Source organism: Vidua macroura, chromosome 1 (genome assembly GCF_024509145.1).
Source record: "Vidua macroura isolate BioBank_ID:100142 chromosome 1, ASM2450914v1, whole genome shotgun sequence".
NCBI lineage: Eukaryota > Metazoa > Chordata > Aves > Passeriformes > Viduidae > Vidua > Vidua macroura.
This window is the reverse complement of record NC_071571.1, coordinates 76,021,945-76,048,470: the sequence shown is the minus strand read 5'-3', so window position 1 is coordinate 76,048,470 and position 26,526 is coordinate 76,021,945. Positions and strand designations below refer to the sequence as shown.

Genomic DNA, 26,526 nt, shown 5'->3' with positions numbered 1-26,526 from the left:
GCAGCCGCCCCTATTGGCCGGCAGGCCGTGGATCCTCTCGCCCCGCCCCTCTATAAAGCCCTATCCCGCCGGCAGTCAGACGCCATTTTCTCCCATGCGAGTGCCGGGAGCGGTCGCGTCTTTCCATCGAACCGCGCCACGTGACCAATAAACCGTTCCTGCCAAGCACGGAGTAAATGGACAAATTCCTTCCTCTTTGCCGGGTCCCTAGCGCACGGTAACAGCGGTTGGCCAGCCCACGCGCCCGAGACACGGAGCCGTGTCCGGGAACCCGCGGCAGCAAACCCCGGCAGCACGTGGAAGCTACGCCACAGCCGGGCTCCCAAGAGCCGCGTGCGGCCGGGGAGAGCAAAAACCCACGCCGCAGAGAATCAACACGCTGCATCTCCTTTCCTACACCCAAATCTTGCTTAGCAGCGAGTAATGAAGTAGCAACACCCATGGTGTAAGGCATAAAGATATTCCAAAATAATGACTTTTGCAAGGAGAGGGACTAAGTAGCAAGCAAAAAAGTCTGACTCATAGTATAAATTAAAAGGAATTATTAGGCCATAGTGGTGTGTGTGCATATATATTTGCTTGAACTTGGAAATACAGATCTTTCAGAACAACTGAAAATGAATGGACACAGTGATTTCACTTAAGAAAGCCTTGAATAATCCCACAGATGAATTTGTTCTTAAAAGAGCTGTAAAGGGAAGAAAACTAGAGAATGCCTAGGAAACTACCCAGACCTTGGAATTCATCTGAGATGTTTTCTTGTGGTGTGCAGAGATTTCCTGAAGGAGTATAGAAAACAGACCAACAATAAAAGTAACTTTCTGCAATTTTGGTTTGTTTGGTGGTGTTTTTTGGGGTTTTTTTTTAGTTTTTTTTTTGTTTTGGTTTTGGTTTAGTTTGATTTGGTTTTGTTTTTGGTTGGTTGGTCAGTTGATTTTGGTTTTGGTATTCATAAAACAATGATTTGGAGGTGAGAACTTACGTAAGGTTTACTTTGACAACATGTTACTTTTTTGAAACATAGCAATTTTTGGCCAACCAGTCTTCTAAGCCGGAACACTGGAATAGAGTGAATTGGCAATTGGCAGGTAATATACAGCACCTACAGTGCCTATTGGTGTATTATTTAAAATGAGCATTTGATGGAGAGTTTTCATCCTTTTCAGCCAGGAGAAATTCTGAAGAAATTCTTTTGGATAAAACTGAAGTCTGGATGAAAATGAAGTCAATAGTCATACAAGGAATTAATGGTCTGTAATTCTTTGTTAAAATAATCAGGAACTAGAAGGAACAAAATATCAAGATTAAAGAAAAGTTTCAGGAGTACAGAGAGAATTAAGACTTTTTGATTTTTAGTATTAGCTGTTTTTTTTCTTCATCTGAATTCTATCAGATAATTCCATGAATGGCTTTGGAATTGGAATTGGGATTGCAATACTGGAACTCTTTAGACAGTAAAGGCTTTATTGTAAGTGCCATCTGAGAGGTGGTTGGATAGCTGATAAAGTTTAAAGTTTCTAGATCTGAGTACAGTTGCTTATTTGTTTTGTTTCTGTATATGTAAGTATGTGTGCATGTATAAATTTTGCAGCTATAGGGATGCTTATTCAGCAAAGTATATATTAGCAGGAACATTATATGAAGATAGAAAATATACTCTGAAGGGAAAACAAGCAAAAATTCACAAGACTTAGTTTTGCTTTTAATTTCTATTTTATTGCTCCTTCTTTTCAATATTGTGTTTCAAGGAAATTCACTTCTGTTTACTTCTGTTTCTCTGATAAGTCCCCTCCAATAACCTCTGATAATTTTTTTCTGTGTTTTTTTTCCTTTCTTCTTTTCTTTCTTTTTTCCTCTATCACTACAGATTCCTTTTACATGGCTACTGGACAGTCATAAAACAGCAACCAATATTAGCTGTTCAACCAATACTGACCAGCCCTCCACGTCCCATGTAACATCAAGCAAGATTATTTTTTACCTAACAGCTCTTTTTAGTCCAAACTGAAAATATAAACCTGCAAGAGGCTCTGCTAGGCAGTGTCTTGGCCTATCCAAAGTGACAATGAGTCTTGATATTTTGGTCCAATAATTCTCCAAGTGCACCCAAAACAAAAACAAAAATCCAGAAAACAAAATCCAAAGAGTGCATATGTTGTCACGTTTTGCTAGCAAGCTCACAAGAGGCTGTTTGACAGTTTAGGAATACTGCAGTAGAATAGCAAGGTAACTGTCATGGTCAAAGGGAAGATGGATTCATACTTTATAGGTTTATCCAATTACTTCCTTTGTTAAACAACAAACAATTCTAATTAAAGTTATACATTTCTACAAATAGTTAGCTAGAAAATCAATATTTTTCCTAATAGATTCCTGTAGGATTACATTTATCCCAGTAAAACTCAATCTTTTATAGCAATATACCTGATGTACTGTGAATTCTCTGGTTTTAAATAAGTAATTGATGCATGCATTATTTACAACAGTTTCAAATTACCTCTCTCTTTTTTTTTTTTCTATTTTGGATCTAAGATTAATAAAATACTATTATAATTGTAAAACAAATGTTTATAGTTTAATTGCAATTGGAAGTAAATTAGAATTCAAAACATATTTCTATGTGAAAATATTTGTATTTAATGTGACTGAATAAAAATTGTACAAGAAAAATACAAGAATTTATTATATAGGAATAATAATTACCATTTTGTCTCTGAGTTTTGGATTTTTGAGATTTTTTTTAGAACAAGGGACTGTTTCACTAAAATATGGACAGCAAATAATTTAATTTTATGTTTTTTTAAACAACAGTCTTTTTTTTTAAGTGGAAAGAAATTACAAGTGATTAATGATATATTGATCTTTGCAGTTAAAGACTTCATGAAGTGTTACAATGCATTACAGAGACTTATTCCTACCTTGTGGTATATTCAATGCAATATTTTTATATCATTTCTGAATGAGTGATGCTGTCCTAGGCAGTATCTACACATTTTTCTCTAAATAATATTCTTCTGTAAATTTACCAAATCTCAAGAACAGCAAGTGAAATCTCCCTTGTAGAGTTCACAAATGAGTAACCACAAGAAGATTGCAAAAAAAAATAAAAATTCTCCAATTCCAATTCTTAGAATTAAAAATGTTCTCAAAGTGTCTGTTCAGTTATAAATATACTCCCATCCCAGCCTCTTAACTGAAATGATAATGATGTATATACCACCCAGATGCCTAAGAAAACTATCTGGGAAAAAAAAAGCTGTTCTTCTTAGGAAAATAGAAATTTGATAATCCTGTGTATGTGAAGGCAAACCCTTTCAAAATGTGAAATATATAGAGATATATGCAGCATATACCTGAGACATTTTGCATATAGTTTCTTGTCACTATAAAGTAATAGTTTGGAAAAACACAAAGTACTTCTGTAAAAGAATTAATACTTAGAATTTTATTCAACTACGGCAAAAAGAAATCTCACCACTTGATCGTACCAGGTGCATACCATACTAGAATCCCTCGATTCATTTTCTCATTGTACTGATTTTGTCTATGGTAGAGTTAATTTTCTTTACAGTATCTTTTATTGTGCTGTGTTTGGGATTTTTTTTTTTTTTTGGGAACAGTGTGGATACCACAGAGATGTTTTCCTTATTGTTAAGCAGCACTTAACTGTTAAGCCTGGTGTCGAGGCCTTTTTCTGGTCCTTACCCCACCCCTGCAGTGAGTAGACTGGGGGTGCACAAGAAGATGGGAGGGGACACAACCAGGACACTCTGACTAATCAGAGGGATGTCCCATGTCATGTGACATCATGCTCAGCAATAAATCTGAGGGGAAAAAAAGGAAGTGGGGAACATCAGGAGCAATATAGTTTGTCTTCCCGCATCACCTTTGTCACATGTGATGGATCCCTGCTTTCCTGCCAATGGCTGTCCATGGGAAATGGTGAATTAATTGCCTTCCTTTCCTTTGCTTGTGTGAGCAGCTTTTGCTTTCCCTATTAAACTGTTTTTATGAGTTTTCTCACTTTTATCCTTCATTTTCTCACCCTTATCCCACAGGAGGGGGAGTGACAGAGCAGCTGTGTGGTGCTTACTCCCTACCAGGTTTAAGCCATGCTGTTTTTTCTCTTCCCTCACAGAAAGTTATCTTCAATAAAATTACTCTGTTTGGATATCAAGAACCAGATGATCTGTGTATTTTTATCAGCAGATTTCTTCAAATCACTTACAGGGAAGAAAACATCATAGAAGATCACAAAATGTGATAGACACATGTATATGTGATAGACTTTTGTTGTAGGTTGGGTTGGTTTAGTTAGGGATTTTAATAAATGTTAGTTAGGTTGGTTCTCTGTACCCCTATTTTCCCTCACAATGGTTCACTCCAAGTTGTTTGCCACAGGAGCTCTTAGCCACTCCCTGCTTCTTCATGGAAAGTTCTGTATCAATCACTCCACCTTTGCAATGCTATTTGTCCCGGAACACTGTACCCACCTCTGTTATGTTCCCATGGGTTGCTGTGATCCACATCACTCCCCTCTGTCCCTCTTGGGCGAAGGGGATTTCCACCCCTGTCTGCCCACCCCCTATTTAACCTAAAGCTGTCTTTGTCCATTGGCCATTTTGCCCTTTGCCGTGCCGGGAACAGTCTGCTCCAACCATCGCTGCGACCACACGTGGAAATAAAAGCTCGCTCTCAGGCTTGCAAGCAAAGTGTGCCTCTCTTGTCCCTTCACTTCCTCTCAGAGTGAAGCTACCAAAGCTGTGTACCCACGCTGGAGTGCTCAACACTAGCAGGGAGGCAAACGCCATAGCTCTGGAGCACCCGTGCATGTGGCAGCTACCGTCTCACAAAAGCGGCGCCTAGCCGGGCATTCCAGCTGCTTGAGGCTCTAGTGAATAAACGCCACAGACTTTCCTTATAATTCTTGGGTTACAAAATCATGAGAAAAATCTGAATTTCCCATGTTCTATTAATACTAATGTCTAAAATCTGGCTAAGAAATAAATTCATAAAGATACAGCTACAAGAGTACACAGAGTACAATATATTCAGACACTTTCTGCACAACAAAATTCTAGAATTTGTCAACATAGGAAATGTTAACCATCTGTTATCAAAATCACTTAAGGGAAGCAAATCCATTTCCATCCAATGTATATGATGACTTAACTAGTAGGTAAAGAATTACTATTTTATCCAATCTGCCTTGATGTTTTTACAGGGTAGCATCCAGCTTCTCACTTCTGAGAAGTTTATATCAGTCTGGATCTCTGTCATATTGCTACAAACATCATTTGTTGCACATGGCAAGAAAAAAATGCATTGACCCAATGCTACTGTCAGTATGGAAGAAGCAATGCTGAACATTTTAAATTTCCTATTTTCATTTATATCTTGTTTTACAGTAAAGCAAGCAATTACAAGAAGGTTATGACTTTAGACAAATATAGGAGGAAGGTTACTTGAGGTCTTACATCAGTTTAAGATCCAATGGATCAATGGCTCCAAATAGAAAATAGAAGTGATTCTTAGGAGGCTGTAAAGGTCACATAAATTAAATGATAATACATCTCATTGAATGTTTTTATTCTTATGACTCATTGTGTTCACTTTTCCAGTTTCCATCCAGTGTCACTCACAAGTTACTTGCGCTAGCCTATATTTTGAAAATGGATTTTCATTGGCATGTTGACAACTATCCTTTCTTTTCTCCACAGCTTCTTTTTTATCTCTGGTATTTCTTTTACTCCTCTTCCAAACACCTATTTGAGAAAGGCAGACTAGCATAAGAATCTAATGCCAGTGATAGTGTTATCCTTATGTTACTACAAGAATGTCAAGGATTTGTTCTCAGTTTCAGCAACAAAAAGCCATCTACTTCAGTGACTGAAGTGTACTTGCTAAAGATATTCACTGACGCTACTCAAAGGAAAATGTGATATGTAATTAAAGTGTATATTATGATTTTGAAAGAAACTATGGGGATTTTTTCCCTCAGTGTTGAGAAGCACAGAACTACAATATTATGAAATATATATACATACACATTAGCAAAACTTAGTGAAAATGTCAAGCAATGATTTTCTCACTCTTCTTAAAATATTATTTTAGAGCAAAACAGATATCTTGTCTCTAATAACTGTTATATGAGTGAGGATTGAAGAACTCAAGTGTAATTTCTTCCAGTGCCTATAAACAAACCTTCCAATTTGCAATCCTTCCTTCACATTAGTCAGTGAACTCTTGAAGACAGAAAGCTCTATGACAGCAAAGAAAATAAATACCAAACCTACAAAAAGTACACCACTTTTGAGAGAGAAAGGTGTTTAAAAAATGTTCATACACTGAATATGATAGAAAGTCACTCTTACACTGTTGAAAATTTTGTGCCTTTCTGGAAACTGGTAAGATGTTAAACACCATTGACAGACAATGAGGTCAGCAAGAAGTCATGTCACAGAGCAACCAGATCAGCAGCAGCACTGCTGCTGTCATTTCTATCCTCAGTCCTGACAGATGCTGTATGTGAGTCCCTACTGCTCTGCAACTGGACAGAAGCATCTTCAATGTCTCTGTGCCTTGGGGTTTTTCCAAATCCTGTTCCATAACCTTTTCCAATTTAATTTCCCCTCCAAAAGCTTTATTTATGCAAATTGCTGAGGTCTGCTACAAATGTTCATCCATGCCAAGGTTTGCAAATTTTTTCCACATTATCAACATTTGTAAAAACACCTTACTCTTTTCATCAACAAACTCTTTTTATTTATTACCTTACAGAGAACCTTCTCATAAGAAAAAACCTCCAGTTCTAGAGAACAATATTCTGGAAATAAATTTGGGACTGATTGTGTCACCTGGACTTCTTTGCCTTCCTCACTTAGGGGACATTTTTCACTGAGTTATTACATAAAGATGATTTTTTTTTTTTTTTTCCTTAGGGGACCCGGAAGGGAATAAGGAAGGAAAAATTATGTACTAGCTTAGTAAAAATGATTATAGAGATGAAACATGGGTATGCTAACACAAACATGTTAGTTAGGTATGGATAGGAAAAAAGAATATAGAACAGAATAAATAAGAGTTGAGGGGCAAGAAGGATAAAAAAAAAAAAAAAAACAGGTGATAGCAAGTCAGGGTGAAGAAGGTACTGCATTAGGCATCTAATCAGATGTCTTTGACATCTGTACATTAATACAAAAAGTGCAATGAGCAAACCTAGAAAATTGCACCGTTTTTTGTTTTGAAAGTTCAAAACCATATAATAAGCATCTTAGAGAGTTGGTGCAATATCCCAAAAGACTGGAAGATTATGATAATTTTATGTGCAGGAAAGACAAGAAGACCAAAGGAGGAGTAACTTTTGAAAGAAACTATATAGCACAAACAAAAGCTTTTGTAGTGCAAAAGTGGAACAGAAAATGCAGTAAAGAATAGACTTTGGCTAAGACACTGTAATTTCATTCAAAACATAGTGAAGCAAACACCTCAGAAATATAAAATACATTGTGCTTTAAAATATTAATATAAAGGAATAACAGGGAAGAAGGAGGTAAAATAGACAAAGTCAAGGCATAAGAAAGAAAAGTCAGAGATGTCTAGGATGACATAATTCTGTAAGGGAATTAGGAACAGAAGCAAGATTGAAAATTTTGATTCAAATCTCATTGGAGGAGCAGTGTTTTACAGATAAATTGAAGGAAGCTGGAGAATGCTGTCTTAGCGCAGCAGCATTGTTTTTACAAATAAATGTAAGACAGGTAGCTAATACAATTTATATTGGCAGCAAGATGTTATGATCTTTGCATTAAACAGGAAAGAGTAATTGAAGAATTTAGATCTGAATGGCCACCTTTTGCAATCCTATTAACTGAGTTACAATATGTTTTACAACCAAGAGACATAATATACTGAAGAAACCCACAAACACTTTCTAGGTGAGAAGTGATGTAAATTCCCCCTGAAGGCAATGGAACAACACTGGACAAGGTGTCCAGCTGTAAGCAAGGCAACTGCTAAGCTATGGGATGACTCAGTTATAAGACATTTAGAAAACCCAGCAACCCAGCAGCAGCACATTCACATGTTGATAAAATAAAACCAGCTCAGCAGGAGAATCAGGCATTTTCAAGGACCACACACTGTTCACTGCAATTTGCAGGTTTTCAAAGCATAGGTTTAATGAATTTACTACTAGTATAGAACATGAATTGGCTGAAGAAGCTTCAGAATAATTAGTCATTCTCTGATTAAAAGTATACATTTTCCACTCCAGTTCCTCTCTTAATTCTTCCTATGATTGAATAATTATCATGCCTGGTGGACAGAGAAAAATTACTAAATGTCAACCATCTTAATGCTTGTGAGGCAAAGATCACTGAATATGATTTAACGGCAGGCATCATCTGGATTTAAAAAAAAAATAAACTTATATATAAGGAAGATTATTACCTATAAGAAAAATAAAGTCTATCTTCTCTACTCAAGCAACAATGGGAAGGGCTCAGCTAAAATAATAAATTCATTTTGAACACCACATTTTAAGAGAGGTCTCATGACTGTCATGGCACAGGGAACAAACTGGTGCTGCTAAACTATGGAAAAAAAAGGCTTGTGAGTGGGAAGAACAAGTTACAACTTAGAATTATGAAAGACTTGGACAGAGGTTAATCTGTTATCTGTTATCTACTGAATATGCAAGAAGTAATGTTTAAAATGATTTGTAGCTGAGAAGAACTAAAATAAACAAACCACAAACCCCAGCTCCGTGGATTCTTTTTTTTTTTTTTTTTTTTTAATTTTTATGATAATCACATCTACAGACAGAACTACTGCACATTAACATAGTACAATTAATCTCTTAAGACTGTCTTGGAGATTAATTTCCTTCTCCACCTCTATCCATCCTTAATCTTGTAAGTGCTAGCGCTATACCCAGAAGACCAACCCTGAACTTCATTTTATTTAGACTGAAAAAAGCAATAAAAGGCTATTATATAATGTATACTTTCAAATATGATTCACAGCCACACAATAACTGAACAAATGAGAACCAAGCTTTTTGAGCCAATCTTAATCATGCTGGCCCTATTTTGTGAAATCAAAAAAATTAAGTATTCCATTAATGTAGATTCCACATAAAATGGGTAATATTTGCAGGCTGGCTTTCACAGCTGTTTAGGGATTAAAGATAATTTGAAAAACTAAATGCTTACTCATATTTTGTATTTCACCTTATGTTTGCTTTTTTACAGTTGTCCCTTTAGACTACTGGATTTCAGAAGTACTTCATAACCTCACTGGAAGCAGGAAACAGCCCAAGGGCCTGAACACAAAATGGTTAATGCTTATGTACCTACTGTGTCTTCAAGGAAAGAAAGATGGAATGATTCTAAGCATGCAGAAGAAATGCTGTCTGAAAGAGGAAAAATCCTATGAAAACTGTAATGACATTGCTATTAAGAATGACCTGTCTCCAATATAACATTTGATTCTTTTAGCTATTTCGGCTGTTTCAAATCATACTAAGCTCTAATGTGACACCACATTCAGGATCAAACATAAAATGTTATGTTTCCAAAGAGACTGTGGTGGAAAGAAGCAGGAGAAACAAAACAATATTGTTTACAGAAAACTTCTTTAAAAAAAATAAAATCAACATTTTATTAAATTGGCAAACTACTTCATCAGACTTGAAAGTTCCCAGATCTATTTTATTATATATTGCCATGTTATTTTACTTAAGCATACAAATACAATACATAGCCAGTGGCCAGTGGACAGGGATGAACCTGAGTTACAACAAGTTATTTCCTAACTCTGTGAGCTATTCCCCAGTCTTAGTTTTACAAATGCCTTATCTTTGTGACAGTTACTAGCAGGCCACAATATTTCCAAAGAAAGAATTTTGTAGAAAGACTTCCAAAAGTACAAGAAAATCCAAGCACCTAAACTTGGCAGTTTACATAGGTCTGTCTTCATGCTGGAAACCCAACATCAACACACTGTTTGCTTTTCACTCCTGTGTAGTGTAATATGGGTAAAGCTGCATATCTTCAGAGAACTGTACATCATATGTACCCTGGGTTATGTTTCTCCTCCCAATACACAGCTCAGACATCCTGATTCTTCTCTCCCCCATGAATATTTTTTTCTCAATGCTTCCACAAACATTATGGCACAGGACGTCAAGGAAATGGAAGGCTTTTGAAGAGGATGAGCAAATCCCACCAGGATGTGTTTACAAAGAAGGAGCCCCAGAGATTATATGCAAAGCAGCCCAATTATTAGGAAAAATTCCCAAAATGAAACTGATATAGAATGTTGTTTTCAACACCTGTACACTCATAATTGTATTCCATAATTTTTGATAATCTCAAATGATCAAGAAGACTTGATTTTAAGTTTTATTTGCTATACAATGGTAATTGCAGTGCTCCCTCTCTAGGCTAAATACTTGTAATAATACTAAATATTTGTTAGTTTTGTTTGAGTTCAAAATAAAAAAGCCCCACCAGTTATGGAATTATGATTTAATTTAAATTTCATTAAATAATCTTGATGTGCTGCCCAAGCATCCATATAACATTTCTAGGAGGTAATGGGACTACAGACTAAGCAGAGTGGATATAGTCCGGGGGTGGTGGTGGCTGTATTCTTTAATTATAATATACTGAATGGACAAAAAGCAGCCTAAAACTCTTCAGAAATTCTGAAGCCATTGTTGTTTTGCAAACAACCAAGCAGTGCACAAATAGATAGATAAGAGGTCCATGCCTATGCAGAAACACTGTTGCAGCCCAATAACCCCCATTACTTCACACACCTATTAGTAGCTAATAACTGATACATTATAAAAACTGACTTTTCTTTATCATTAATTAAATCTTCATAAATAATAGTCTTTATACACTGAAAATTATCTAGGAACTATAGCTGTACATCATGAACAGCCTTGATAGCACTGAATATTTTTAAAAGCACTAAAGTACACCATAAAATCAATGTTTGAAAACTAGAAAAACGCTGAAGAAACACTAGAAAAACATATTTTTAAGCATATGCAAAGTATCATAGTGTCTCCAAGAACAATCTGCATGTGTGTGCTGATACCTAGGGATAGTCTTTCCTTATGTAAAGGGACTTATCACATGATTGTTGATTTTTAAATTTTTTAGTTAAGATTAATTAAGAAATTCTTAATTTCTTAATTTTTCTCCTTGCTACTGTGCCATATGGTCTCTTACATGGTTTCAGGGCATTGCTGCACCAATTAGGTCTGTTCAAGTTCAACCAATTTTAGTGGATCCTCGTGATACAGCCCAGGAAGGGTATACCTGGAAGGGGTATGACATTACTTAGCATCCCACTACAACAGCAGTTTTGTATGCCCAAATTAACATATTTTGATGCTAAAAAACAAGTGTTCTATGTTTTAGCTACATAATAAAGTTTCTCACACAGGACTTCAGACTCCTTTTAGCCTGTTGCAGTAAACCCTTTGTTAACAAGCACCAATTGTTTCAAAGCACTCAATTGTTAATTGAATTTCAAAGCATTCAGTTGTTAATTTGTTATATTACATCATACAGATGAAAGATAAACATCTGTGATTGACAGAAAATGTGAAGTGAGAAGCAATGAACATAAGAAGTATGTCCTAAGTAAAGAACATGGCACATAAAAGGAACTTCAAAATACCAGTACCCACACAGCACAGAAAGAAATCCAGTGATCAAGAACTGTATAAGAGCTGAGCCACATTGGAATAAAAGTAACAAAATTACAAAATTACAAAAACATTGCTTATAATTTTGGAAATTTTACGAACAGAAACATAGAAAGGATAATGCAACAATCATTAAAATTCTAGGAGTAAAATATGTGCATTAAAAAGGCTTGTAATTTGATTTCTGTAATATTTTTACATTGTAGTCTTATGTGGAAGATTTAATAATTCTAAAATACTTGGCAGTGTTTGACTTACAATACTGTAGTATTTCAGTTAGGTAAGTTATTAGTATTCTGTTAAATATATAATTCCATATATTGCTTTGGATGTGAAAATTTCTGCTCAATGTACCCTGAAGCAAAAGTGCAATTGAGCACTTCCTAGGCAATAAGAATGTTCAGCTCAGTGCAAGTTCTCATTTTGCACTTCTCTTCCAGGACAATCTCTGATCATATGAATTGTCTATAAAATTTAATCATTTCAACTGTCCTCTTCATTTCATTACTAAAGCAGGCTGCTCATTGTGGTCCTTAAATCAATTAAATCAACTTCCTGACAAATACTGATTGGACATTATTGAAAGGCTATGGAAAAAGTCACAGCCTTCTAAGAATTATGTGAGCAATTAAAATTATCATTTTATTAAAATTAAGGTGGAAACCAGTGAAGTGTCTGAAAAATTATAAGTTCTGAACATAGTACTACTAAGCACTAGCTGAGACAAATATGTAAGGTTGATGGTTAACTGGAAGTTAGAAAAAGTTAACCTCAAAAATAAAGAGTTGCTTTATTCTTGTTTTCTGCTAGAAAATTAGTCTCAGAACAAGGCACAGCTTTGTTTAGGGATGAAGTTGCCCAAAGCACAAGTGTGTACATATCTGGACAGAATTTTAAAAAATAAATGCGCTGAACTTTTTATATCTGATTAAATCTGATCAACTAGGTATATTTGATCAACAATATTGTAAATTAAACACAAGCTGAAATAATTTTTGAACTGCTGGGGTCTCCCCTGCACAGAAGCACATGAGTTCATCAACATAAACTGGCCTCAGACTTCTGTGGTTTTCTGCATATGAACTCCAGGTTTGAAATACAAAGTAGGAGGGGGGTTTCAGTCCTTTCTGGAGGCAAACTTCTTCCCTGCTATTACAAACAGCGTATCAGAAATCCACTGACAATGAGGAGCTTCTGCAGTGCTGTCCAGCCCTGAGTCTCCTGGTTCTTCACATGCATGACTCTTCCGCCTGAACAAGCACCCAGTACTTCAAGCATGGCCTAATTGACAAGAGCACCTGACTGCTGCTGTTACCCAAAATGCCTTTCAGAGAAGTACCAAAACACACAGAAAGAGGCAGATTAATTCTTACTTAATCTCCTGCAGGATTTTTTTTTTTTTTTAATGAGTGGCAAGACAGACTAGTATGGTCTTTTCAAAGTGCAAAATCTGTGACGTCCTTGTGGATAGCAATGTGAACTAACAGAGAAGCAGGAGAGCTGATCAGTCACCATTTCTTTCCCATGTAAATCAGCTGTCACAAACACCTAAGGAGCTAGAAAAGAGCTGTAGCCTGGTCAAAAGCTATCATAAAGACTTGTGGAATATCTGGAGATAAATGTGCTTTTTTCCTTTGGCTGAGGAAAACTTAATTGAATGCTATTAGAGAGACACTTCTAGGGACATAAGGGTTTAGTTTCCATCCTGCACAAGACATTGTGAGGCTATTAAAAATTATGTTTAAATCAGGGAAAAATATGTTTTAAAATTTCTTAAGGCTGGAAATTTCTGTCCCATTTTTTAGGAACTACAATTCCTTTTGCCTTTTGCTTCCTGAATTCCCTTAACTCTACTAAAAAGTGACAGCTATCCCCATGACAGTCTGTCATAGTGCTTTACATCAGAGCAGATGGATATAAATCCATTGCAGGAAAACCCATTTTTATTTCTGAAGCATGTTGATTTCATCCCATCAGTCCAATAAGAGATAATTTTAATTTTTGTCTTATTTCTATATTCATACCTCATACAAAATTATTATTATTATTATTGTTATTATTATTGTTATTATTAATTTAAATTATTTCTATACAGTAAAAGGTAGGGAAGGAAAAAGTGCATCATTTGCAGATAATACATACATAGGCTTCTCTGTTTATCTTCACAAGAAAACAACCGAGTTTACTTTGGCAAAGGTATGTTTAACCAAATGACAAAAATTACATATCAGTGTCACTACTTTTAATTTTGCAGTTCTCCTTTCTATTGCAAAAGCCCTTCCTAGTTTGTCCTAAGAACTGCAATCTCCAAAGGACAAAGTCATAGCTACAAACTCATTTGGACTGTTTCTGCAGGAGTCTGAAAAGATGGCACAGCTACATTGTGCATGTAATAACAGTACCCATGATTGTCAGGAACCTGTGCTTTTGTGACCTTTATGTCTTGTTTAAAATTTCTGTAGGCTTGTGGGCCCTGAAACATGTCAGTTATTTACTACTGCAGTTGTACAGCAGGATGATTTTTTTTCTTTCACTGTCACAGCTTAGGTATGTGTTGCTTAGACTAACTGGTCGTCACACTAGATATAAATAATTTTGACAGTCAGGAGAACACACTAAATACACAAGTTCCACAGCTCAGCAATCAACCTCATCTGACAGACTAACCCCAGAAACAGTTTTAAAAAGCATTTTTTTCCTTTTGATCATCTAGACAAGTTCAGTGACAGACATTTTTCAGTCTCCCCTTTATGTACAGGATCCAACAGTTTCCAGCATAAATAATGTATTTACTTACCTAAAATTCTAACTAAATTATGCACACTGGGATTGAAAGAGCAAAATCTACTTTTCAACAGGTGCCATTTAAAGAAAGGGAATACAAGGAATTTTACAGCAGAAATGAGGAGATTCTAGCAATTTTTTCAATATCGTATTCTGAAATTGTGCTATACATATTTCCATTTTCTGAAGATAATCACAAAATCATTAACTTTTCACCTCCAGAAGCTCCACAAATAGGAAGAATCAGTTACATTGACCATGTTTCCTCTTCCCTCCCTGACTTCAAAGAATACATTATATATTGAATTATTTTATCTTTCTAATACATTTTCCTAACTATCTTCATATTCTTTTTATCCCTTAAACTGATTTTACCTCCCTCTTATCCACATAACACTGTCTGCAAATTTTCTTAATCTCATCTCATCGGAGACTTTCTCTTTGGTGACTTATGACATGCTGCATCATCTTTCTGTATCTGTGCTTGCTTTTTTGCCCATCTCATTCCATATTTCAGGTGGAGCAGACTGCCTGCCTTAGCTAAAGCTTTTAGAAGAAAGTACATTTAAAAAATGCCTTAAATCAAAATGTATAAAAGATTTCTGCTTTCCTCCTCTTTAATATTCTTTAAAATATTCTGTACTCTGTAGTTTGTATTAAATGTAACAGAAAGGAATTTACACTGACGTGAATAAACAAATGTGTATTAATCCAGAATAAGAAGTTAGGAAGATAAAATATTGGTAAATATCTTTCTAGAAAACTTTTTTTAAAATTTAGTTTGTGAGTCCTTAAGCTTCACACTTTTCTGTCTTTCTATCAAAACTATGACACATATTTAGATGTGTCTTTCCTGTAAGAGGATACACATTTCATCAATTCACTGGAATGAGCAATTGCAAATCTTTCTTAAGTCACTTACCACCAATTTTGTAGTCTATTACAGGAGGCAATATAGAAAGAGAGAGAAGTATTCAGTACTCAACTGTTAAGCGAGTTTTACTGGGATGAGGAGGAAATAATCACATTATCACATACCTGTATAAAACTGTTGAAATTCTGTATCTTATTACATTAATGCTATGATTCTTCTCTTAATTCTAGCTGATAGGCAGGGGAGTTTTATACTTAGCTAACCCAATCAGAGAAATCACACAATCTCTAACTAAAGAAAATGAATGCTTCACCTTTTGACTGACTTATCATAGTACACTGAACTTATCACAGTGGTACCTCAGCTAGTGATTGATTACTAAAAATCACATTCTAATGACTACCATTTTAATATTTACCATATAATTGCTAGAAAATATATCTTAAATTTTTATGCTTCTAATATTATTTTCTGTACAAATATAGAAAGCATATAGTACACAGACAGTAATGGTCATGTGTACAGAAAGTAATGGAATTGTCTGACATTAAAAGAACAGGTGAGATCTTAAAACAGTTTTCTCATTTCGCACTAATTTTGATTGATAGTATTTCCTTCTTCAGCTGGAAGAATATTATAATAACTCACAAAGTAATAATCTGACATCTATTTTCAATAACTACAGCATATTTGAACGAGACTATAATTTTTTTTGAATAAAAACATCCTTACTTTTGAAAGAATGAGAACCTCACACCATAAGTAAAAGCAGGACAGACATCTCGATTCTCTTTCCAGCTCTTTACAGAGAATAGTATATTTACATCTAGAAATTTTCATCAGACTGGAAGTTAGAGATAAGTAAGCAAATATGGACTATTGTATAAAAAAACTCCTTCAGAAACTGAGCAAGAATGTGATCTGTACTAATTGCAGATACCTACAAGCATTATCTTTAAAACCTCCCAGTATTAAGCTAGTATTTATGTAGCACAGAACCAAAACTACTCATTTTTCTGAATCCTAATGAAAATACCAGAAAAATATACAGCATTCCTGTGCTGTCCTTGCTCTTTTTTTGGATGCAGGCTGGTTTGAATTTTCCCAAGCCAAAACCAGAAAATAAAATGAAACACAAGAATGCTATCACAGACCCTGGCTTTCTGTTAAACATTACAGGATGCTGAAGTGAATATTGCCTTAAGCTAGCTAAGTATTAAAGTATTCTACAGAGATGTAATGCACTGCTACAATAAAAATATATTGACAATTGCCTTGAACCAGTTAAGTATGCTACAGAGATCTAATGCAGCAGACTAAAAATCTATTTCTGTGCTAATGACAGTCAATTTTTCTGAGATTTCTCAAATCGATACTTATAGACTCTTAAAAAGGATGAAAATCAAAAACCAAAGATAGTTTTGTCCTATGCATGAATTAGTTTGTTATTTTACATTCACTATTAAAATTCATACATACATATCTATCACCAAAGCAAGGCACATTTTTGCTAAGCTTAGAAAATACGTACTGAAAAGACTACCTCTTTGTTTCATACAATAATCCTCTTGCCACGAGATGGCACCAAAAGATTAAAAATATCTGCATTCCTAAGGTTCACATCTGAAAAAGGAACACTTTTCAGGGAATTGCACAAGAAATGTCTTCAATATTTGACGTTCAATTGGTTAGCAAGTTATGAATATTATTCTGCTTACTTTGACAAACTACCAAAATGTAGAGACTTACCATAGAGTTAAAGGAGAAAAAAAAAATATACTAAAGTTTAGGTTTCCTACACATCGCAAAGAACTAGCTGGGGACATTTAGAATTCTATATTTCTCCTATAGGACAGGGAAGTAAAAACATATCTAGTATATTAATGAAAACTGAACAGACACGAAAAACCCCTCCAAAACCATCAACAATGTATAATTTCCCTTGGAGAAAATTTATGAAACTTCAACAGTTTATGCATTATTAATTATTCCTTTACTCCACTTAATTTTCCCTTCCAAATGCAATTAAAAAAAAAAAAAAAAAGTTCATCTTAAATTTTTTGAGCTCTTTAAAAAGCTGTGTGGTACATAATGAAAAGTGAAGAAATTGTTTCTAGCTTGTAGGATACCATATTGTCAAATGAATGCTTTTCTATTGCCACAGCAAAACCTCATCCCATATGAAGGGCATTACTAACTGAGATGAACAGCTTGGAGTGGACTAACTGCATAGTTTGGTTTTAGGACAAAAAATTCAAACTGCATAGTTTGGTTTTAGGACAAAAAAATTCAAACCATAACCACTTCACTGGCAATTATTTCATGTAACACGTGTCTATTAAAATTCCAGCAAAATTACTAATAAAAAGCAGTTCATAACCTCCAACCCGAAAGAAAGCCAGAATCTCAGAAAATAAAACTACAAATTTCACAGCTAATTTCAAGTCACTATAGCTTTTTCCTTTAAAGAAAAATGTTAAGATTATAAAAGAAATGTGTTTATGTCAGCATTGTCCTGTACTTAATCGCCAGCATTTCTGATTGTACAGAAACATATTAAGTAAGAAACTACCTTCAAACATTTTTTTTCTGCACATCACTTCATTTTAGTTCATATATTATAAAGCACTAATGGATTACCCTTGAGAAGTCAGCACTCGATTAAACATTAGAATAATTGAGATTAATTCTGTTTACTTAGATAGAATTGAATACTTTATACTTTTTTTGCTGTCATCATGTCATCATGCCATCATATTTTTTTTCATTTTATCTTCCTCATAACTAATAGCCCAATTTTAATACACTGTAATGATAATTAAGTAGTTTCTAAAGTTGTCCAGGAATTATTCTTTTAGTGTCAGGGCATCAAGATTTTTTTTCTGGTGCTTCTTTTTTTTTTTTTTTTTCTGGGAAAAGAAGGATTTGAATACACTAGAAGTAGAAATGGACTCCAACCAGCATACCCAGAGTAACAAGGAACCAGTCAAATCACTAAAATGACCCGATAGTCATGGATACCTCTAAGGCAAAACCGCCGGGGTGCTTTTTCAGTGATTCAGCAGGAACCATGTAATGGGCAGCTGTGGGACTGATCCACCTTGGCTGCTTTTATCCCATTAGCCCTAACTTTCACAGCCTGTCCAAGTGGCATAACAACCTCAGACCCCACATGCACAAGGACTTACTGGTTGGATCTTGATGGCTGTAGCCATGGAGAAAGGAAATGGCAGGTATTTTCTCTCCTGAATGTACATAACCTGAAATTTAACAAGAACTCACTGCTCTATTAACACAGGGTGCCTGGTTCTGTAATTGAGAAGGCTGAACTACTTTGAGCTCTACCACTGGTTTGTAACTCCAGCTAGGTGGTTGTTGTTAGAAGTAAAAACTTAAAAGCTCATTTGTAAGTTCTGTTCTAAAGCATAATACAGTAAGTACCATTTAAATCCCTGAAAGCAATGAAATGTATTTATACTGGCATTAAAAAAAAAAAAAAATAAACTTCTGATTTCATATCTCAAATAATTGGTTTCTACTTCATTGTCACAAAATTTTAGGCATCCAGTTTAGACTATCTCAAGCCTAGTGACCTTTTTTAGTCACATTACAGATTCTCAAATTCTCTAGATTTATGCTCATCAAAACTTTAATGGGGTTATTAATATAATGCACTATATCTTAGTTCTTTTTCCTTTCCTAATTCTCATTATTCTGGCCTTAAATAAAAAACTGGAGAAAACCAACCACAGTTAGCATATATGTTTCAGAGTGATTCAGATGCTTTGTTAATCAAGGATAGAAAGAATAAATGTATGATTTTGTCTTAATTTTCCATCCTGTACTAATATTCCACATATGTGTTTAAATTTTAGAGAAGAGATCAATTTATTCTGGTGATCAGAATGATTAAAGACTCTCTAAATAGTATGCACTAATAAGCAAACAAAAAAATAATACATTTCTACCTTAAGAAAGGTTTTCCCGAATTAATTATATGAATCAGGATACTTACTATTTGGTTTGAAACCACTTAAGAAGGGAAATCTGAAGTAATAGTATAAGCAATTTTATAAAAGAGTACTATTAGAGAGGAAAACCCATCTATCTCTATCTGTTCACATTCCATTCAGTTGTGACTACCAGAAAAAAAAGTAGTTCCAGAAACACATAGCACAATTGCTTTTAACTTCTTAATCAGAAATTTAATAAAATGCCCCTAAGTCATGAAGAGAACCAAATATACCTAACATGCCTGGGGCTCTGTTCACCCATTTTAATCAAGATTCCAGTTTCAGTGCTATCTTCACCATGAGGACCATACTCTCACTCAAGGGAAAGAGCACATCTCAGCATGCTAATGTCAGAAAATAACCTTTGTCCAACAGAAGGGGAAAAAATCACACTTCCCTAAAATGGTTCTCACGATAGTGTTCTACATCCCACTCTTTTATTGACACTAGAAATTTCTGCCAAAAGACTGTAGAAACTGTCCCTGAGAGAAACAGAATTAGAAGACTATTTATTTAAGACTATACTATTTAAAACTTGGCCATGGGAAGTGGGAAGCAGAAGCATATTTAGGGAACTTGGATGTAATATGTTTAAGTAGATCTTAAAATATATTTCATACCATAATGAAATGTCTTACTTCTGCAGTCTCAGAAGCAAGGATGTTTTTTTCATTTGGCTGCAAAGTAATTAGGTGTACCCCATTAACCCATTCATAAATTGAGGTCTACGCTATTACTTACTGCTTAATACAAGATTATTCTGATTAACAGTGCCTTTATTTTTTAGCAAAAAGTCAGGAGAGCAAGCATAGCTTATGCCACAGAATCAAACTTACAATGCATGAAAAAAATAATATAGCATGCAACATGTAAACATGTTTTTACTGACATGTAAAAACCATGTCCCATACTAAATGAAAGAAACCAAAAATTAGAAGGTATCTGTGCTCTTAATGAAAATATGATCTATAGTATGATGAAAACTTTTTGTAAAAGATTATTTGCATAATCTGTTATTAAAATTTATTTTTACAGGTGGAAAGGAAGTAAGAACTGAAATATTGTCATTCTCTTGCTTCAATTTATCATGTTTGGGGATTTTTTGTGTTAAACATATTCAGTTGGGTTTGTTTTTTTTTTTTTTTTCCTTTCTATGCTTTCTATTTTTCTTGGGTTTTGTTTTGCAATTATTTCTAAAAACTGAAAGTCCATATCATCTTCTGGATAATCTCAACATTTAAAAAACAAACAAGCAACTATACATCCAACATTAGCTAAAGAATTAAATCTTATCAATCAAATTAGCCCATGTAAACTTTTAGTAAATGTATTACCTATAATTTTAATGACATTTTATCATAGAGTCATAGGAAGGATGGGGCTGGAAGGGACCTGAAAGATCTTCAACACCATGTAGTTCCAAGCCCCTCCTACCATGAGCTTCGATGCCACCTAGTGTGGATAGGATTTCCACAGTTTCCCTGGGCATCTTGTTCCAGTGCCCCACTACCCTACAAGTAAAGAATTTCTTCCTAATATCTAATCCACTTTTGGATCTAAAATGTCCACTTTTAACTAATTTTCTGGTGACACAGAGATAAAATGGAAGTGCATTTATGGTTCCCAGTTCCATACACCATGGAAAAGGCATCAGGGAAATGACAGCTCACTACTTCAAAGAGAAAGGAATTGATACATTTATGTGATAATTTTTCTTGGAATTCTTAGAATCAGAATAAACCTAATCACCCTCCCTCTATTCTCAATATTAACTCCAAATAATTACACATACTTTGGGTTTTTATATCTTTTCTCACTCTCATTTAAAATCTCATAGATTTACTCCATGTATTTTGTCTTTTGTATAAGATACTAAATGTTTGAAAGTCTCCTGATTAAGGCTGTGATAGTTAGAGGAACTAATGACAGAACACACAGCTTGTAAGTTTTCTAGACACAGGTATATCTCTGTTTTATTTGTGCTTGCTATTAGGAGAGTATGACAATTAGTAAGATAATTTTTGCATGCATTAAACAGATGAAAAGTGTGGTAGATGCATGCACTAAAAAGTTCAATTCTATATATTTATTTTATGTTAGTTTGGGGGACAAAAATTAATGGTCCTCTGGGACACTGCATTTTGAGTCTTGCTAAAAATGCTGGAAATTACATTGGCATACATTCTTCATGTTCAGAAAATCTGGATATTATAGCATTGCAGAGTTCATGAGGATTGCAGTCATCTTTAAGAATCATGTTCTGGTCTGGATAAGTGGTGGTATATCATGTTCTTTATGTTGTAATGCAAAACATTGCACTAGGGTGATACAATAAATGCAATCTGTAATGTGGTAGGTGATGAAATATTAACAGTAAAATATACATGTACATACATTCGTATATATCATACTATATACAGTTCTTCATGAGAAAATATTTGAAGAGGGTTTTTTTTGTTTTTTTAGAAAACAGAAGAATACAGTTGTAGCTTTGAAGCAACAGAATTCTGGAAACATCTATTTTCAAGTAATTTTTTGAATCATTACCTTTACATAAACACACACACATGAACTCTTCATTACATGCTTCCCTACTGTTTTAAATATGGTTCAACATTCACTTTGAGTTACAATTAAGAGATGCCTTAATAAGTCACAAATAAAAACATCATGTGAAGAACGATGTACATGTGGGAATAATATTATAAAGGACACCTCCCATGTTGTTTTTCATGATGTCCAATTAACTTCCTAAATCTTTGTATTTCCCTGATACAGCCTGTTGGTACATGGTACACACTTCCAAATAGCAGACTTGAGTTTGTATCCCAGAGCAGATGCCCTGCACCTCTGAGATGCTACTAGAGCTTTATGCCTTCTGCTGGACACACTCCTTTAACAAAAAAATGATAAACATAATCTATTTCATCAAAGTTAATAAAGACAAGAAATGGTAGTGGGACTTGCAGAAAAAGTCAAGTAATGAAAGGCTGAATTAAATTTAAAAAGAAACTTTACAGTATTCTAGAATGCAAGCTCTGTTTAAGATAAAGGTTGTCCCTGTTTTACCTCTACTGTAAACACACAAACACATTTGAGGTAATTGTCTCTGACATTTAATAATCAGGAAGACTGCATGTAAAAAGAAATGTATATGAGACTTCAACTGGCAATTTTTGCCAATGTGATCACCCACATATTAAAAAATAGACTGATAGGCCAATAGAGAGAATATATAAGCTCAATAGCCTTTGGTTGGGTGGTGTTCTGGCTTCCCTCCAGATGAAAAGAAAAAAAGTGTTCAGGTTCAGCTGATACCTTTTGTTTTTCTTTTTTTTTTTTTTTCCTGTGTGCAGTAATGCAGTCTGGTCACTATATACACAGTTCCCAGAGATTACGATTTTTTTTCTATTGCGCTCTTGTAGAGTCATTAACTCACAGAAATAGGCATGTTAGGGAAGCCATCTTGCCAATGATTCAAAGCTGAAGACATGTAAATCCAGGGAACAAAACACAAGCAACTTTTGATATAGGAGTTCCTCGTGGCCTAAAGAGAGATTTGGAGAACATTTAGAGCTCAGAATACCATTGCTGCTTCTTTTATTTCTTTTTGCTTTTAAGTTTTACCAGAAGTTAGACAATAGAGAAATTATGGGTTTTTCTTAAAGGCAAGTGTTCACATTAGTAGGTTTGAAAGTGGAGGATGTGCAGCATGTGTGCTTTTTAATCACCTAATGTTTCAGTGAACTGCAACTTTAGTTTCTATGAGCTTTCATTGATAGTTACATACTATTCAGAGCAAATGAAAGTGTACTATGCTGTGGCATCCTTACGTGCAGTGAAGTCATCCTTCATAATGTTTTATTCAGGCATATTTAAATTGTTCATGAGAAGATGGTTTTTACTATTATAATTTCTGTTTTCCTCCTTTAGAAAAACCGATGTATCCAATAGTATGTTAGTAAAAAGCCCATAGCAAATTCAGTGGCAATGCAGAACAAATATTGATGTTGTTCACTTTAGTCACTCACAGAATGTTTCTTATACCCTTATATTCTGCCCAAATAATCAATGAGTTTCTTCTATCAGTCACATAATTAATAATAATGCCAAAGAATTGGCCATAGAGCAAGTTTTTTTCAAATCTATGAAGGACATTTTGTGAAGTCCAGTTAAAACACCTTGGTATTCACAAACATGATTTCAGGTGATAATAATGAATTAATTAAAAATAATATTGTCATAACCTCATATTCACCCCATTACTACTATTCAACAATAGTTAAATCGTACTCTGACCCCTTGTACCAGTGCTGCAACCTAGTGGTACAAAATTATACTCCTTTTCAATCAGCCTGTAAGTATGGTTAGCAGACCTAAAAAAAAATAATCACTTGCACAGAATTATCCAGATGAGACAAGCTATATTTCATTCATTTCTTTCCTTGGGAAATCACATTGAGATCAGGAAATTACTCTCTCAGAATCAGAGGCAGATATTATCTTCAAATTAACCTTTTCTGACTTTTACATTTAATTATTTAACAAGGGAAAAAACTTACATCACTTAGCTGAAATTTGTATACTGCTTTGTATGTCTAGATGTGTATTTTTTAATCTCTCTCTGCATTTAATTAATTCTATGCTCATTTTCCTTCACATATAACATTTTCTGCATTTTTTTAACTACTGCTAAGCATAGAAAAGAACAGTAGACACAGTGTCTACTGTGAGCACATTTCAGTATTTCATCATTCTTCACAGATCCTTTGTCTATTGAGAACATGCAAGTGTGAAGTTTTAGTGTATCTATACTCATTTATTCTAAGGCAAAGCCAAAAAGACGATTTAGGAATATATAAGATTCTACATGCAGTCTTTTTAAGATGTATTTTGCTATTTTCTTTTCCACAAACTGTTTAATGTGTTATAAATGGTTGGCAAAGCAAGTAGCCAAGACATATTTTCCAATGCTACTCAAAGTAACAAAAAAATCAAATAATCAGGATCAGTTTTCATCTTAAATATATGCATTATAATCAACACTCTTCAGACATTTCAGTGTTCCTATTTAAATGTACATCACTGTCTTGACACCACACATAAAAACCCACAGAGAGAAATCTAAATTAAAATTAACAGAAACTGCTGCAGAAATTATTACCTATTCATTCAAACTTTCATGTAACAAAGTATATAAAAATATGAGCCCTCAGGCCCAAACTGGAATTAAGAGTTGGTAATCTAAGGAGTATTCTTCTCCTGACATAAACCCATATTGACTCTAAATAGCTGGTTTTCAACTCTTGAGAAAGATAACCTGTTTCCTTCTTGCTTTCATTAGTTCCCTAAGTTCCTTCTTTCATTTCCTCCTCTAAAAGAGCATAGAGTGCTTTACATTCAGAAGGTAAGCAATTAGTATAAAAGTTTGTGTAGCTGTAAAAATCTTAATAAATCCTAGTACCAGACTCATAATATTTCTAGTAAAGGGCATATGTGAAAAGGATTTAGAGATTCAGAAGTGTGTTCCAGTCTCCCACTCTCTGTCTTCCCCCTCCAGTAATATCACCATGTAAATTTAAAGCCTACTACGTTTAAAAGAAGAAGAAAAAAAAAAAAAAGAAAAAAAACCATACTATTTTTTACAGACCTGCTTCCTCACACTGTGCACATACACACTCACATACGCATCCACACATACATGCACAACAAGTTGTATAATTAAAAAATACCTTCAAAGCAATGGGAGTGCTGTTGGGATAACACAGAGGCTTTTACTGAGATGAAAGATGAAAATTATAGGCAACAGCTCCATTTGTGTGGAAGCAACAGATATGATAGGTCCATTTCAAAATGCTGGTTGCTATTTGTCACTGATTGCACGTGTAGATGCATTCTCCTAAGCTGAAGGGCTGTTAGATTTTTACAGCTGCAACTAGTATCATGTACAGTATGAGCCTATTGAAAATTTCTTATGCAGCTGACAATGCCATCAATAGTTAGTAGTTGGGAGCATGGATTTAGATTTGTATTGTGCTGAATTAATTTAACACCACATCAAATATGGATTTTATTGCAGCATTGGCAATAAATGCTCACACAGGTGCAGACTGAATTTTTCCTCCCTCCACCTTTTCCCTTCTACCCCCTGGTTTTTCCTTCTCCCTCCACTCCCCCTTTACTGAAATGTCAAACCAGGCAATTTTATCCCTGTCTGTGTGCATATAGCTCAATACAGATATTTGAAATATTGCTTGTATCCACTTTGCTATCCCTCTCCACAGGGATTTCCTTCATAAGAAGCATTTTCTGTGAGTGCAGGTAATTATTCTGAAATTCAATCCAGGGCAGAAAGATTAACAGTGAAAGCTGCAACAGACTTGCACAGGTATACAGAAAGTGAGGGCACATATGTGTATGTTTCATGCTATGTTCATAACTGTTACACTATGAAACATTGTGCTTTTTTCAATTCAGTTAGACTTGTTCCCCCATACTAAATTTTCAAGAACTGACTATAGATGGAAACTGCTGCTCAAAAGATAGCCTGCATACTAGGAGAAGAAAAAATATAAAATGCTTAGTGTTTCAATCCTGAATGTATATGATGATATTGGTTTACTTTGAGGAGAGAATGCACAGCAGTTATTTCCTATCCCTTGTCTCATTACTCCTGACGCATATTTATAAAATGCAGAAAGTTGTATACAGTAGAACAAATATACGAATCTCATTAAACAACATACTGCTCTAATATAATAACTGTAATAATATCAACAGAAAGAAAATGAGAAAGGTTCCTACCTTTTATTCTGTTGAGTGTCCACCCCAACCAAACTGAAAAACGAGCTATTAGAGTCCTTTTCTTGGTCAGCTTTCTCCTGTTATTTTTTAAGACTGATCCTACTTGGATCTAACTCAGGCTTTTTCTCCCAGCATCACTTAACTCTGGACAGTCCGGAACCAAAGCTAAGGGGGAGCTCTCCCTCCGACTGGCTTTCATTCAGAGCTTCTGATTTACGAGCAAAAAAAAAAAAAAAAAAAAAAAGAAAAAAGACAAAAAAAATCCCTCCACCAAAACCCAAGACGCACCACCAGAGACACACACGCGCAGCGTGCACAGACAC

General features: G+C 34.7%; 1 protein-coding gene across 1 annotated transcript in view; it reads right to left on the bottom strand.

The window, feature by feature from the left end:
* CDH10 (cadherin 10) overlaps positions 1-26,260 on the bottom strand; it is a 95,409-nt gene extending 69,149 nt beyond the window's left edge. Inside the window, exon 1 of the mRNA XM_053983635.1 lies at positions 26,204-26,260. The gene's annotated coding sequence lies outside the window, so the exon portion shown is untranslated. The remainder of the gene's footprint in view (positions 1-26,203) is intronic.
* Positions 26,261-26,526: the final 266 nt, after the last annotated feature.